General features: G+C 36.0%; 1 long non-coding RNA gene across 3 annotated transcripts; it reads right to left on the bottom strand.

The window, feature by feature from the left end:
- Positions 1 to 456: 456 nt before the first annotated feature.
- On the bottom strand, positions 457 to 3,983 carry LOC309715157. 3 transcript variants are annotated; one of them, XR_014279155.1, is made up of 5 exons: positions 3,642 to 3,983; positions 2,876 to 2,941; positions 2,376 to 2,531; positions 1,831 to 1,923; positions 457 to 1,541 (listed from the first exon to the last, which is right to left on the bottom strand). It is a non-coding gene; the product is annotated as an uncharacterized lncRNA (long non-coding RNA). The 3 variants fall into 3 exon arrangements; XR_014279157.1 differs by lacking the exon at positions 3,642 to 3,983 and adding an exon at positions 3,485 to 3,635; XR_014279156.1 differs by lacking the exon at positions 3,642 to 3,983 and having other exon boundaries at positions 2,876 to 3,635.
- Between the last annotated feature and the right edge of the window lie 8,451 nt (positions 3,984 to 12,434).

Raw genomic sequence — 12,434 nt, 5'->3', positions numbered from 1 at the left:
TGTTTTTTTCTTTTAGTGTCTAAAATGGATAGCAAAGTTGCTATTTGCAATGATTGCTTAGGGTCAGTCCAGTAACACAATGCCAATGAAGTGCTTTCCTTTAACAATGCAAAGTGAAGTGTCCACCTCAACAGCCACAATTTAAAAAAAATTTATGTAACAACAACAACAACAACAATAATAATAATCATAATAATAATAATAATAATAAATAGTCCACTGATATTAGCAATCAAAGAAAATTACATCACCATCCCAAATAAAACTTTAACAAAACATGTCAACATTATGGTCTAACAATAAAACAGCTTGTCAGCGTTCAGTTCTTTTGCAACAGCACAGCAGTAACCATTTAACACTTGCCACTGTCAACATTTATTTTACTAGTGTTTGGGCAAAAAACTTCAGATGTAAACATTTTAACATGGAAACAATTGTTCGTCTTTAAAAGTCTGCAAAATATACATTCATCCTGCATTCCCAACTTGGATGATCTGATATCCTCGTGTTGGTGTTGTTCCCAGACCATCATGAAAATGTTGTCACATTGTTGTGACGTTATTCTTTTGCGCGCCAAGCCATTCGTGCATTTATGAAATTCCAATGTTGCAAGGACAATATCAATTCTGCTTACTGTTTATTAAAGGGTTACGGTTAGGGTTAGGGTCAGTTGATCGGCGGACAGAGGCGGTTTCACGCAGCTTAAGTACAGTTTTTTGTTTTACGCCGGTTTTTCCCAAAGTCGCAAAAGTATGACGTCACAACATTCTGATTGGTCACTTGCAATGTTGATCCTGGAACAACATTTAGTATGATGATCTGGGAACAACACCAACACGAGGATATCAGATCAACCTCCTAACTTACCCTTATTTTTAGTATGTATTGCAATTACCTTTACAATGCACACAATGTAACACAAACTGAATATGAACATATTTCCACCTCATAACAATATGCCTTGAACGCTAATATACACACCACCCTTCAACATTTCTGGTGCAGTATCATCTCTCAATTAAATCCTTTAAATCTCAATACTTTTGATTGTCTCTTACTAGCCCCCCACAACAGTAAAATCTCTCAAATTGTAGTAGTTTACAAACTTTTCAAAATGTTCTAAATTTCTCTTAAATGTAATTTTCCCGTTATCTGTCATTTACAAATTACCATTTTATTCCCATTCAGCCTCCGAAAAACTTCTGTCCATCTGACAGAACATTCATCATCCAAATTAAAGGTTGGCTTATTCATTCAGTGTATTCTTGAGCAACTGTACCTTGGTCAAGAGTATGCTGACATACAGATGAAGGAAGAGCTTCTGAAGTACTTCAAAGAAAGCTTTCAGTCTTGAGGTTAACTGAGATTCAGTGCATATATCCCACCCATTAAGAGTGCACATGCAGAGGCCAGGTCTTCCAGGTCATGCAGGACACACTAGATGGTTATACCCACATCGGCTGGAGGAGTGCTGGCATCAGCTCTTTCGATGGTAAAGATAGCAAGGGTAATTTGTTCCAGCTCCCTCTGAACAGCTGTAGCTTAGACACAAAAACATAGAAAAATGGCATCCAGTTTTAAAAAAAGAAAGAAAAAGGGCCAAAGCTACCCTTTAATGACGTAAACACAATATTAGGAACATGCACCCCAGTGTGCCACTATTTCAGACTACAGATTCAACGATAAATAGAAATAGTTTGGGTATACAAGAAGATTTCCCAAAACATTTAAACAGGTTCCATGCAAATTACAACAACAACAACATGCAACAACATTAGTTATTCAAAATTTGGTTTAATACAGATAAAAAACTAAACTAAAATTACCAACCAATTATTCTTTGAAGAGGATGCTTGGGTCTTCATTCAGGTAAAAAGGTAGTGCCCTGAGGACACACTCCCTCCCCTTTTCAATACTTTCCTTCTGTAGAGAGTGGCAGAGATACAGGAAGAGAAAACAGAAGTACTTTAGGATGACAGAAACTCACATTATACGCAAAATGAATGACATATCCACTGCACAGATAGACATGTACACAAGACCAACTAATCATCACATGGACATGAATAGTTAACCTGTTGGGCAGGGTTTCCACCACATTATATATGTCCATAATGGAGGTAAAGACAAACTAATACATCATCTTTTTTGCATTCAAAACATAACATAAAAACATTCACTTCTGGTTTAACCTAAATCAAGGGATCAGATTTTACATATGTTTAGGTAATTTAAATTTTCCAACGTTTTGAGTACCAAACTTTGTCTTGCTTAATATAAATGTAAGTGCACTGTGCAGCTACCATACACTAGCTGTTTAAATTTGAAAATGATCTTATTAGCCATAATATTTTGCTACCAACAGAATAACGCACCTGTGTGGCTGGGGCCAAAGTTTGTCTAATTTTCTTCCCTGCAACGCCTCCTTTTTTCTTGAAGACTTTTATGAGCTGGTCAGTGTATTGGTCAAGTTGTGTAAAAAGCCTTGGAACATGTGCAGCAGTAGTAATCCTCACATATTCTGCTTCCACCTGAAAATATGTCAACAAACACAACATACTGTACTGTAAATATACATACTATATGTACACATATACAAACTAAAACTAATGTAGTAAGACCTCATTAAAGCTATAATTTTAACACAAACATTTACACAAAATGCTAATGGAGCCATTACAGCTTTTATTGTTATTTATCAAGTTCCAAAAAATATTGATCACAGCTGATCTGAAAAGAATTTCATGCCTCAGGCCCTTGAACTGCAACCATGGTTCAGATGTGGAGAAGAAATAACAGGGGCATGGGATGGGTCACAAAAGAAAACTTAACTTATAAAACAGTTTTGTTTTTAAAAGTATAACAGTTCACATACCACATACAAGCTCAGCAATACCACATACACCACATCAGTATAGGAGGGAGCAGGTAAAGGCAGGATCTGAGATTTATAAAGTAAAACAAGAAATTCATTACTTAATTTCAAGAAGCAAATTATTGTTTGAATTACAACTAAATAAAATACTACTCAGAAGAAAAGCAAGAGATTGACACTGCCATGTGCTAACTTTCTATAGAAGCAATTATCACCAGGTCTGTCGACCTCCATTGTCTGTCCACTCATATGTCTTGAATAATTTTATTAAAAAAATTAAGTGTGTACTTTCACAAACTGTAATTTATAACTACATTGATATGTATAACTCCGCTAGGAAACATGCTGTATTTACAGACCATTTTTACATAATACAGATTACTGATAGAGCAGAACAATGGTGTCACAGTGGCTTTCGCCCTTGACTTTTTGGATTTTAAATGTCACTTTATGCTATCCTTGCTATCCTATTCGATATTTCCGACTCTCGGATTACAGAAAAGGAATCCCAAGAAAGCAAATGGAAAAATAACCCCTTGAAAGAATAACCCCATGAACCCCTGTAGCTAATCCCTTAATAAAACAAAAAACAATAAAAATGTTTCTTACACAGTCCACAAAATAAGCATGTCCAGGACCCAGTAAAACTAATGTAAAACAAGCGCACGCAAACGATATAACATGTCTTGTAAGACAAACGCAAAATATAACCATGCTGGACATATAGATACTACACAACATAGTCAAAGAAAAAAAGTGGTCTTACCTCTCAAAGAAACAGTAGCTTGGCGCCAAAACAGCCTTTTTCAGTTAAATTTGAAGTCTTGCGCATGAGCAGGCACAAGCCGTGAAACCTTCTTGTTCTGCGCGGTTTCATTACAACTGTTTTTGCATTACTGCCACCTTGTGGATATACAAGGTATATCGATCCTAATTGACTTAACTTAAATGTTATGCGATCAAGTAACACATTAGTATTATGTACGTTGAATAATAGACACAATTACGTAGACTTGATTAGAAAAACATATGTTAACTTAACAAAAACATATATTTTAAGTAAAATGAAAATAAATAATTAATATACACTGAACAATCCACCTCATTCATTTTTTTGAGTGTAGCTTCTTATCAGAAGCAGTCAGACAACTAAAAGCCTGACATGAGGAATTTGTATGTGATATTGAATTTGTGAATCATGCAAGAAGTCCTCTTCTTCACAAGGTGACTTCAAAATGCGAACACTAGGTAGTCACCTAGTGTTGACAAAAATGGCATTATCCAGGTCAAACATAGCCTACAGAATGTCTCCTGTTTTTAATTTTGACCTTCATTAGAAAACACAGAAGAAAGAGGAGACAAAATAGCAGAGAGGGAGAGAGAGGGAGGTCACACAGCAAATAGGCCTGAGATCACAGTTGAACCCAGGCTGCTACATGCCACAGGTGGGCCCCTGCTCAACCTGTAAGCTAGCACCAAAAATGTTTTCAAACACTGAAATGTTCCCAAGGTGTTCAACTGTAATGCCCAGGTAGGCCCAAATTGACTGTGACCAATAAGGAAAAGAACCTGGGTGCAATGAGGTGAAAAACAAGACTGTGATGTTATGATGCCATGCAATGCTCACTCATTGCTTTTTACAGTAGTTAGAAAAAAACTGATAAACTGACTCACAATTCAAGAACATAAAAAAGTCATTTGTTTGATTATGTTGGACTAAAGTTATAGGGTTGTCATCAACAGTGGTTGATGTCGCACGTTCCAAAATAATTACTCAATTAATTTTTCAGTAACATAGTGAGATGCTACTATGTAATCATGTTTTACTTGCATTAAGAAGGTTCTGAAGTTATCTTAATAACATATGGATAGAAAGAAAAAAAAACATCAGCTGGACATGCTTTTTCTTAATTAGGAAGGAGGAAAACTAATGATCTATAGCTTTAGGGGAGTGGAGGTACTGTATGGACATTACTTTTATTTGTGTTGCACAGAAAACATGGAAATAAATGCAAATAGATAGAAACATCTGCATTATACTGCTAACACAACTTTTGCATGGTGCAAACATCTGTACAGACACAGAGGTCGACCAGTCTTGCAGCCTCAATAGCTTCAATTTCTACCTGTCCTTGTTTTCACAGTAGAATAACTGGGATGATTCAGGTAAAGTTAATAAATAACAATTAACTTTAAATAAGAAACACACTGTATTACTTTTAGGAAAAGTAATTAGTCATGTGTAATATATTACTTTTTGATCAATGACCCCAGCACTGTTTGACAATATATTCCTCTCTCTTTTAAAAACCTAGAGAAGTGAAAATCATGAAAATTTATAAATTGTAAAAAAGAACAAATACCAAAAAAAAACAAACATACACACTGAAAAATCCAGTCTAGTTTTCCACACATGTGTAATCAGCACATTCAGAAGGTTTCTGTATTGTTTCCTATTCTTTAAACAATCTGAAAAAACATAGATGAGCAACTCCAATCAGCTGATTATTGATTGAATATTATTTTATAGTGGTGACTGTTTGAGAGACTTTGCACAAACAACAGTTGTAGGACAAATCTGTGTTACCTGCAGAACTGTCTTAGTTACTAAGAGGGTGACATTTGTGAAAGAAAAACAAATGATAAAACTTTAAGACTGGAAATAAGAAAACTTGAAGCATTTCAGAGATGGTGTCACCACAACCACAGGGAACTGACCTCATGCTGTGTGCATCTCCTAACTTACCAGTTTTCTTTGTGAAGTATTATTTTCAAGAGTGTTGTCAAGCTAAAGTTATTTGTCTCCTTTTTTCTTTATAAAGAAAAAAAAACTGAGTTATAGTGTATAAAACTAAATCACGTTAAAAATTGTGTAAGTGTGCCAGGAAGAAGGCACAATGTCTGAGACTTTTTCAATAATCCTCTTAGGTCATGTCAGTATATATAACTTAAGGGGCACCTTAATGTTCTTTTCTCTTTTCACTTCCAAGTTTCAGTCTTGTAAAATATCTAGTATCCCTTAAACTATATATATATATATATATATATATACACACACACATCTGGTTTGTAGTCTCACATATAATCTGTGATTGTATGTGATTAGATAGACTTCTATATTTTCCTAATTAAAGTTTTCCCTGTGTACAAACTGTGACATTTTTCAGTATTGGTCAAACTCAAACATACCCATGAATTGTGATTGATCGCAAGTTGAACAAACTACTACATTATTTAAGATAAGATAAGATAAGATAAGATAACCCTTATTAGTCCCACACGTGGGAAATTTGTTTTGTCACAGCAGGAAGTGGACAGTGCAAAAGTTATGAGGCAAAAATTAGAATACAATAAGAATAAATACAGTACACATATTCTGGCTTAGTTCCATTCTCTGTTACACACCAAAATTGTGTGCTTTTTGAGTTTGTTATTGCTCTTGTTTATTTATTTTTACTCATCACTGGTTTCCCACCTAGTTTACCTGTTCTTCCCACCTTTATAATTAGCATTTGGTTTCAAGCAAAAAACCCAAACACATATTCCCAATGTGTGTTTTGAAATGAGATGTAGACAAAGGTAGGTACAAGGTGATAATTGCACCTTTAGCAAAACATCATCAGGTAATTCCCCTTAGAAGATGGTGGATGTTGAAAAAAGAACTGCACCAAGGTGAGCACTGCCTTGGCTTCACATATTATCTGCTGTCAACAGCTGTCGCCACAAGCCAATGACTGGTGAGCCACCAGCCCAACTGCCTCCTCATTTTTCTTTGCATACACACACACGTACGCACACACACACGCGCACACACACACCTGTCACATGTATTCAGTCACTTGCTGAAGGAGTAAACAGGTCAGAGTTGGAACACACAAAGCAATAACACAATAAGAAAATGCAAATGATAACTATCTCACCGAATCGGTGTTCAGAAAAATTTAATAAGAAAACCAGAAACATTTTTTTGGTCTAACGTGACAGACTTTGCTATGTGTGAATGTGTCCTGTGTGGCAGCATTAACTGCAAGAACAGGTGTGACAGATTGTTTCAACACAACAATTGCATGATAAACACCAGCAACTAATCAGTGTCAACTATTTGCAGCCTTTTTCAGCTGAGTACATGCTTAGGCAACTTTTTGAACCATGTGTGTTCAATTACAAGCCAGAATCTTGGTTGTAGAATTTAATATGAACCTGATCTCAATTCACTGAACTCAATCAGAATGAAATTTGAGTGACACATGTGTGACACCAAGGAAAGAAATAATAAATCAGATCAGACGGTTGTTTTTTTTGTTGCTGTTGTTTTTACCTAACCCATTAGGCCCTATCTTTGAGTTCAGGAAAAAAAAACTTACTAAGTTATGTAAAAATTCAAGGGTTTGAGTTACTAACTTGAAATTTTTAGCCCTCCAAGTTGGAGCAATTTTTTTTATGTCAAACAATAGAAATCCTTAAAGTTAACATGAATCCATACTGTATACATCCATGTTTTATCCAGTTGAAGTCCTTGATTTGGAATCAAATATGGTTTCCTGTTTTTAAGTAATCCTTGCATCAATATTTATATCTTCTGACATATTTCTTTCGATTTTGTAAAATGCTTAAGTCATAAAAAGTTTAAAAAAACATTACTCGTGTGCCCTGACAAGGTACAGGAGATTTCTGGAGACAGACTAACTTTACTTCTTCATTATGGTCTGTATAATTTTAGTTTGACCTGAAAGAAACATTAGAAAAAAACAGACAACCCAAAGTGAAAAAGCTTACTATCAACAAACAAGCTATTAAATATTGTAATAAAAAATAACTATGAATTTTGTCATTTTAAGGTAAACTTGATGAACAGATCTGCTCTACTACAACCCAGATTGGCTAAGCCGTAGCCTTTGGATGTTTGAGCTTCAACGTGTATTTTTATGGATGGCACAGCAAACTGTTTTCTGATGCTTTGACATCACAGATTTCCATGACAGTGTTTTGCCTGATTTTAATGCAGTGGCACCTGAGGGTGCCTAAAGATCACAGACATCAAGTATTGACTGTTGGCTTTGTCCCTTGTGTGTTGAGATCTCATAATTGTTTGACAATAGTATGAACAGTATTTGGTGTAATATTCAAAGTCTCCACAATTTTAATGTTGAGGAACACTATTCTGAAATTGTTTTTTGCAGACGTGAGAACCTCTGTCATCTTTACTTTAATCTAATTAATTAAAAATGTTCCTCCAGCTTTTTGAGTGCCACTTACTTTTTCATCTTTTTATAGCGCCCTTTTCAACTTTTTCAAGACATTTTTGTTCATTTAGTCATTTTTTGCTTTTATAAAGTTAAAAAAGAGCAAATATTTTTCTTAAATATGTCAAGTATATTATATATACCTTATATATCTCTCAGTTTAAGCATGTGATAAGTTTAAAAAAAAATATAGATTTAGAAGATTATTTTTTATTTACATTTCATACAGAATCCCAACTCGTTCTGAATTGAGGTGTTGTTGTTGTTTTTCGGGGGGGAAATAACACATAGCTTTTCCACATCTCAGTTCAAACAGAATATGACAAACCACCAAGTCACCAAAGATGCACATTCACAGCTCAAAGTGACTGTTTAGAGCAGTGGCTAAAGGATTTTCCATGGGAACTTTTGTCTTAGGGAGTGTGCAGACACCTGACGGGAAAAGCAAAAGAACATTGTTGAATGTGGAGTGTGAAAGACATCCAACCGAAATGACACAAAGGTGAGGAAGCGTCCTGCAGAGCAAGAAGGTAACAGCCAAGAATGTCAACTCCTGTTTTCACTCCTATTGAAATCAGTGCACTTCACAGAAACTAAAAGAACACAAAGGTGTACATGCTTTCATATTTCTGTGCTTCTGGCATACCTGTGCTTTTTTCACACATAAGCTTTCACATCCGTGTGACTTTTACTGCCCTTGACCCTGTCTTGCTGCATGAATAATATCCCATTAAATCTGCGGTGACAGTTGAACTAAATCATGGCCTGGCTTTAAAAAAGCCATTGACAGGGAAGAAAGCTAAGTCCTTACAATTTTCTGGGAGCAGATGGGGGCTGATGGAGTGTGAAGCACTTAAGAAGCTAAACATGGTACCCTTTTACCTTGTACTACAGTAATTCTAAGTGGTCTGTCTTAGAGACTTTCACACGTATTCCTCCATTCTATCACTGGTTGCTGGATATGTCTGAAAAAGACTATAATGTCTGCAGAATTTAAGCAGGCAAATCCTTAATAATGTCATTCCCTTGGTTGGTCAGTTTAGAGTAAAACTAATAAGGGTGTGAAGCAGGTTACATCATTGACTTGCAGGACCATGGAATTTTGAAATTTTACAGCATGAAACAAATTTGGAGGATGTATTCATCCCTCAACACACACACATAGAAATCACATGTTTAAAAAAACATATGTAAGGCAATGTAGACAATATATATTTTAAATTCACCAATCTTTAGGTCTGAAACTTCATACAAACACACAAAGAGCTCTGTGTTTAAGATTGTAGTTTCATTCTTGTAAATGTAATATTTCAACAACACAAACCATTTACACAGTAGGTATACTACTTACTGAGTAGATTAGATTTTGGAGTATCTAGCTGCATAAATTTGCATTTCCACGAGGAGAAATTGTGTGACATTTGGCAGCTCAAGTACCTCTTGTTTGGAGTAGCTGTTGCATGTTATGCAAGATTTTGAAAAATATTATTCTCAGTTTTGTTGCTATTGTGAGTTGGAAAACTGATATTTAATGCTTTTTAATTGAATTCTTTTTTCAATAGCCAACAAAATTAATAATTAAGAAACTTTAATTGAAAAGCCATGATTAAGACCTTTTCGCAAAGTCTATTTTTGCTAAATGAATTTAATGTAGATCTTATCATAGACTGTCTAACTGCCAGATCGTGTCTGGTCCTATCTTATCAGTGATGGCAAACTTCTGCTCCAAAGGAGGTCAAGTTAATTAATTTGAACTGAAGTTACATTAAAATCAAAATATTTTAAAGCTGAACGTCAAATATTAAACTATACTGGACCTCCTGAGAGTTGGTAAATTCAATCATTTAATGTGTCCTCTGTCTCTCACATTTTTATCCCATATCATTTTTTTTTATCTCAAAGACTGTGACAAATCAGGTATTTAAACAGCTTTAAGACCAATTGATATTTAAATTTTCCTGATGTGATCTTATTTTGGGTTTAACAGGCCCAAAGTCAAAAAACAAAATGCTGATTATTGAAGAGACCATGACCCGACTGTATTAATTATTTCACAAGTCATTAAAATCCCAAGCAACGAGGTCATGTTTCACATGCAGTTTCTGTAAAAGAAATAAATCATGTATTTCAGAAACCCCAGCATGATATTTTTTAAATCTAAAAGCAAATATTCCTCTCATATGGGAATCATTTTGATTGAGGTAAATTAATGATAATGTGGCTTGTAATTGGGGTTAGACAAAGGTTTTGACATGGATGCTCTTGTCACAGCCTTAATATCTTCATGTCATGGGTGATTATTTATAGCTGGTGGTAATTTAGACCTGACCACATATCTCCAGGTTCTATTTCACCACTTTGATTCAGATTATATGTTAACAACCGCCTCTGGTTTTTGTGCTCGTAAACGAGGTTTTATGATGTGAGCATACAGTTATAAGCGTATTCAAAGTCGCTCCTTAGTGGTGACGTTTTTATTGCACTTAGATTTGAGAATTTTTCTGGTTGTGCATGTATCTACATGCCTACATCTATGGTAAGCTTATTTCTTCAGGCTGTTACAATGTGAAAAAAATGTCCCTCTCTATATAGCTTGTGAGCAATGACTGTTCAGTCTTAGGCTAGGATGCAACATTAGTGAAACAAATATTTTGGATATGGTCCCTTCTTTGGCTTTTGTCCTATTGCTACCACTTGCTAGACATCATAGGACACTGTGCCCTGGACACTGGCAAAAAATCATTAAATCAAAAAAATCATAAAATTGTTGTCTTGACATTTTAACAAATTTGAATGTGTCAGTGTTACCTAGCTTAATAGCACCCCCTATGGCAATTGTCAATGACCATGTTTTTGAACTTCACTGCAAATGGTGCATGAAATATGACCTATCCAGACATCTTTCTTCTTTCCTTTGTGACATTCCTTGATATGACTTATGACATAGACTGGGCATTTTGCGTGTGTTTCAGAATGAGAGGAGAGGAAGAAAGAGAGGTTCAGTGAAACTGTGGGAACATGTGAACACGTATGTTATTTCAAGCTTGTTAAGAGCCAGGAACTGTCACCTTAGTCCACCTTATTCTGTGATAGCAAGAGAGAGCGAGAGAAAGTGTGTGTGTGAGCAAGGTTGTGTATTTTAGTCCTACATTGTCAGCACAAGTCTACCCTACCTGCCATTGGGGAGCTGATGCTGTGCTTTTCTTCAGCATTACACCAACATGGTCCCTCATGAATGTGAAATTTATGTATTTCTAACTTTTAAAGAAAGTTCTCTACAGTTAAGCAAGTCAATACAGCTACTCGATGTCACATAAACTATTAAAAATAATGGAATATACATTTTTGTACTGTCAAGCTCATTTAAACCAAATCCTTTTATGCTGCCTCAGGTTACGTTTTCATGCTTTTCTTTTCTTTCTTTCGCTCTTAGTTTGTGTCTGCATGTGCGTATTTGTCACGGCACAGTGGCCCGCGGAAATGAGATGGACTCAAGTGCAGATGCAAAACCGGAGGCTTGAAGTGCGGTGCAACAAAAGAATCTATATTCACAACGCTTGTTAGCAACTGAAAACTCAGACTATTATTAAGAAGAAACATAAACTAGATGTCTGAGGTAGAGGAGACCAGGACTATAACTAAATTAAGACAAAATCACTGTGACGACCGGGTGCAGAGACTGGGCTGGGGAAAACTATGGCTGGCCAGGGTACTGAAACAGAAGAGAGGACAGTCAGAGGGATCCAAAAGAGAGTTGCGAGTTTATCCGAGAACAATTTCATTGAGCAGCCTTACGTGCTTGCAGGTGGAGATTGCTTGGAGGGAGGAGGCATGAGGGAGGCAGGCAGGAGAGACTGACAGTTTGGAAAGGAAGTTACCGGCAGCTTCAACCAGGATCTAGGAGAGGTTATACTGGTGAGGCTTGGTAGGGGGGCTCCAGATGCCCACTAGAAGACAGAGGAATGAGGTAAGCAACTATAACACACTAAGGAAAAGACGTGAGGCCGATAACTGACTAAGGTTAGTAGATAATCTGGCGAGGACTAGTTGTGTGCACTGGTCATAAATACTGCTGGTGTGATTACCATCAGGTGAAGAACAACAAGGACTCCACCCAGAGGAGGGGAGCCAATGCAGTGGAAAAGTACTCAGGCCATGACAGTAATAGGAGAAATTAGAATAGATGTTATATTTTACGCCACAACCACAAAATCGATTTGTTGACACTGAGTATGTTATGTGACTACATAACATATGCCAGACATGCATAAGTGTTTGATCTTTGTCCTCACTTTCTTCTAATTCTTATTTGATAG

The sequence above is a fragment of the Aulonocara stuartgranti genome (assembly GCF_965226115.1).
Source record: "Aulonocara stuartgranti genome assembly, chromosome: 10".
NCBI classification, from domain to species: domain Eukaryota; kingdom Metazoa; phylum Chordata; class Actinopteri; order Cichliformes; family Cichlidae; genus Aulonocara; species Aulonocara stuartgranti.
The sequence above is the reverse complement of the archived record's forward strand: the minus strand, read 5'-3'. Positions and strand labels throughout refer to the sequence as shown.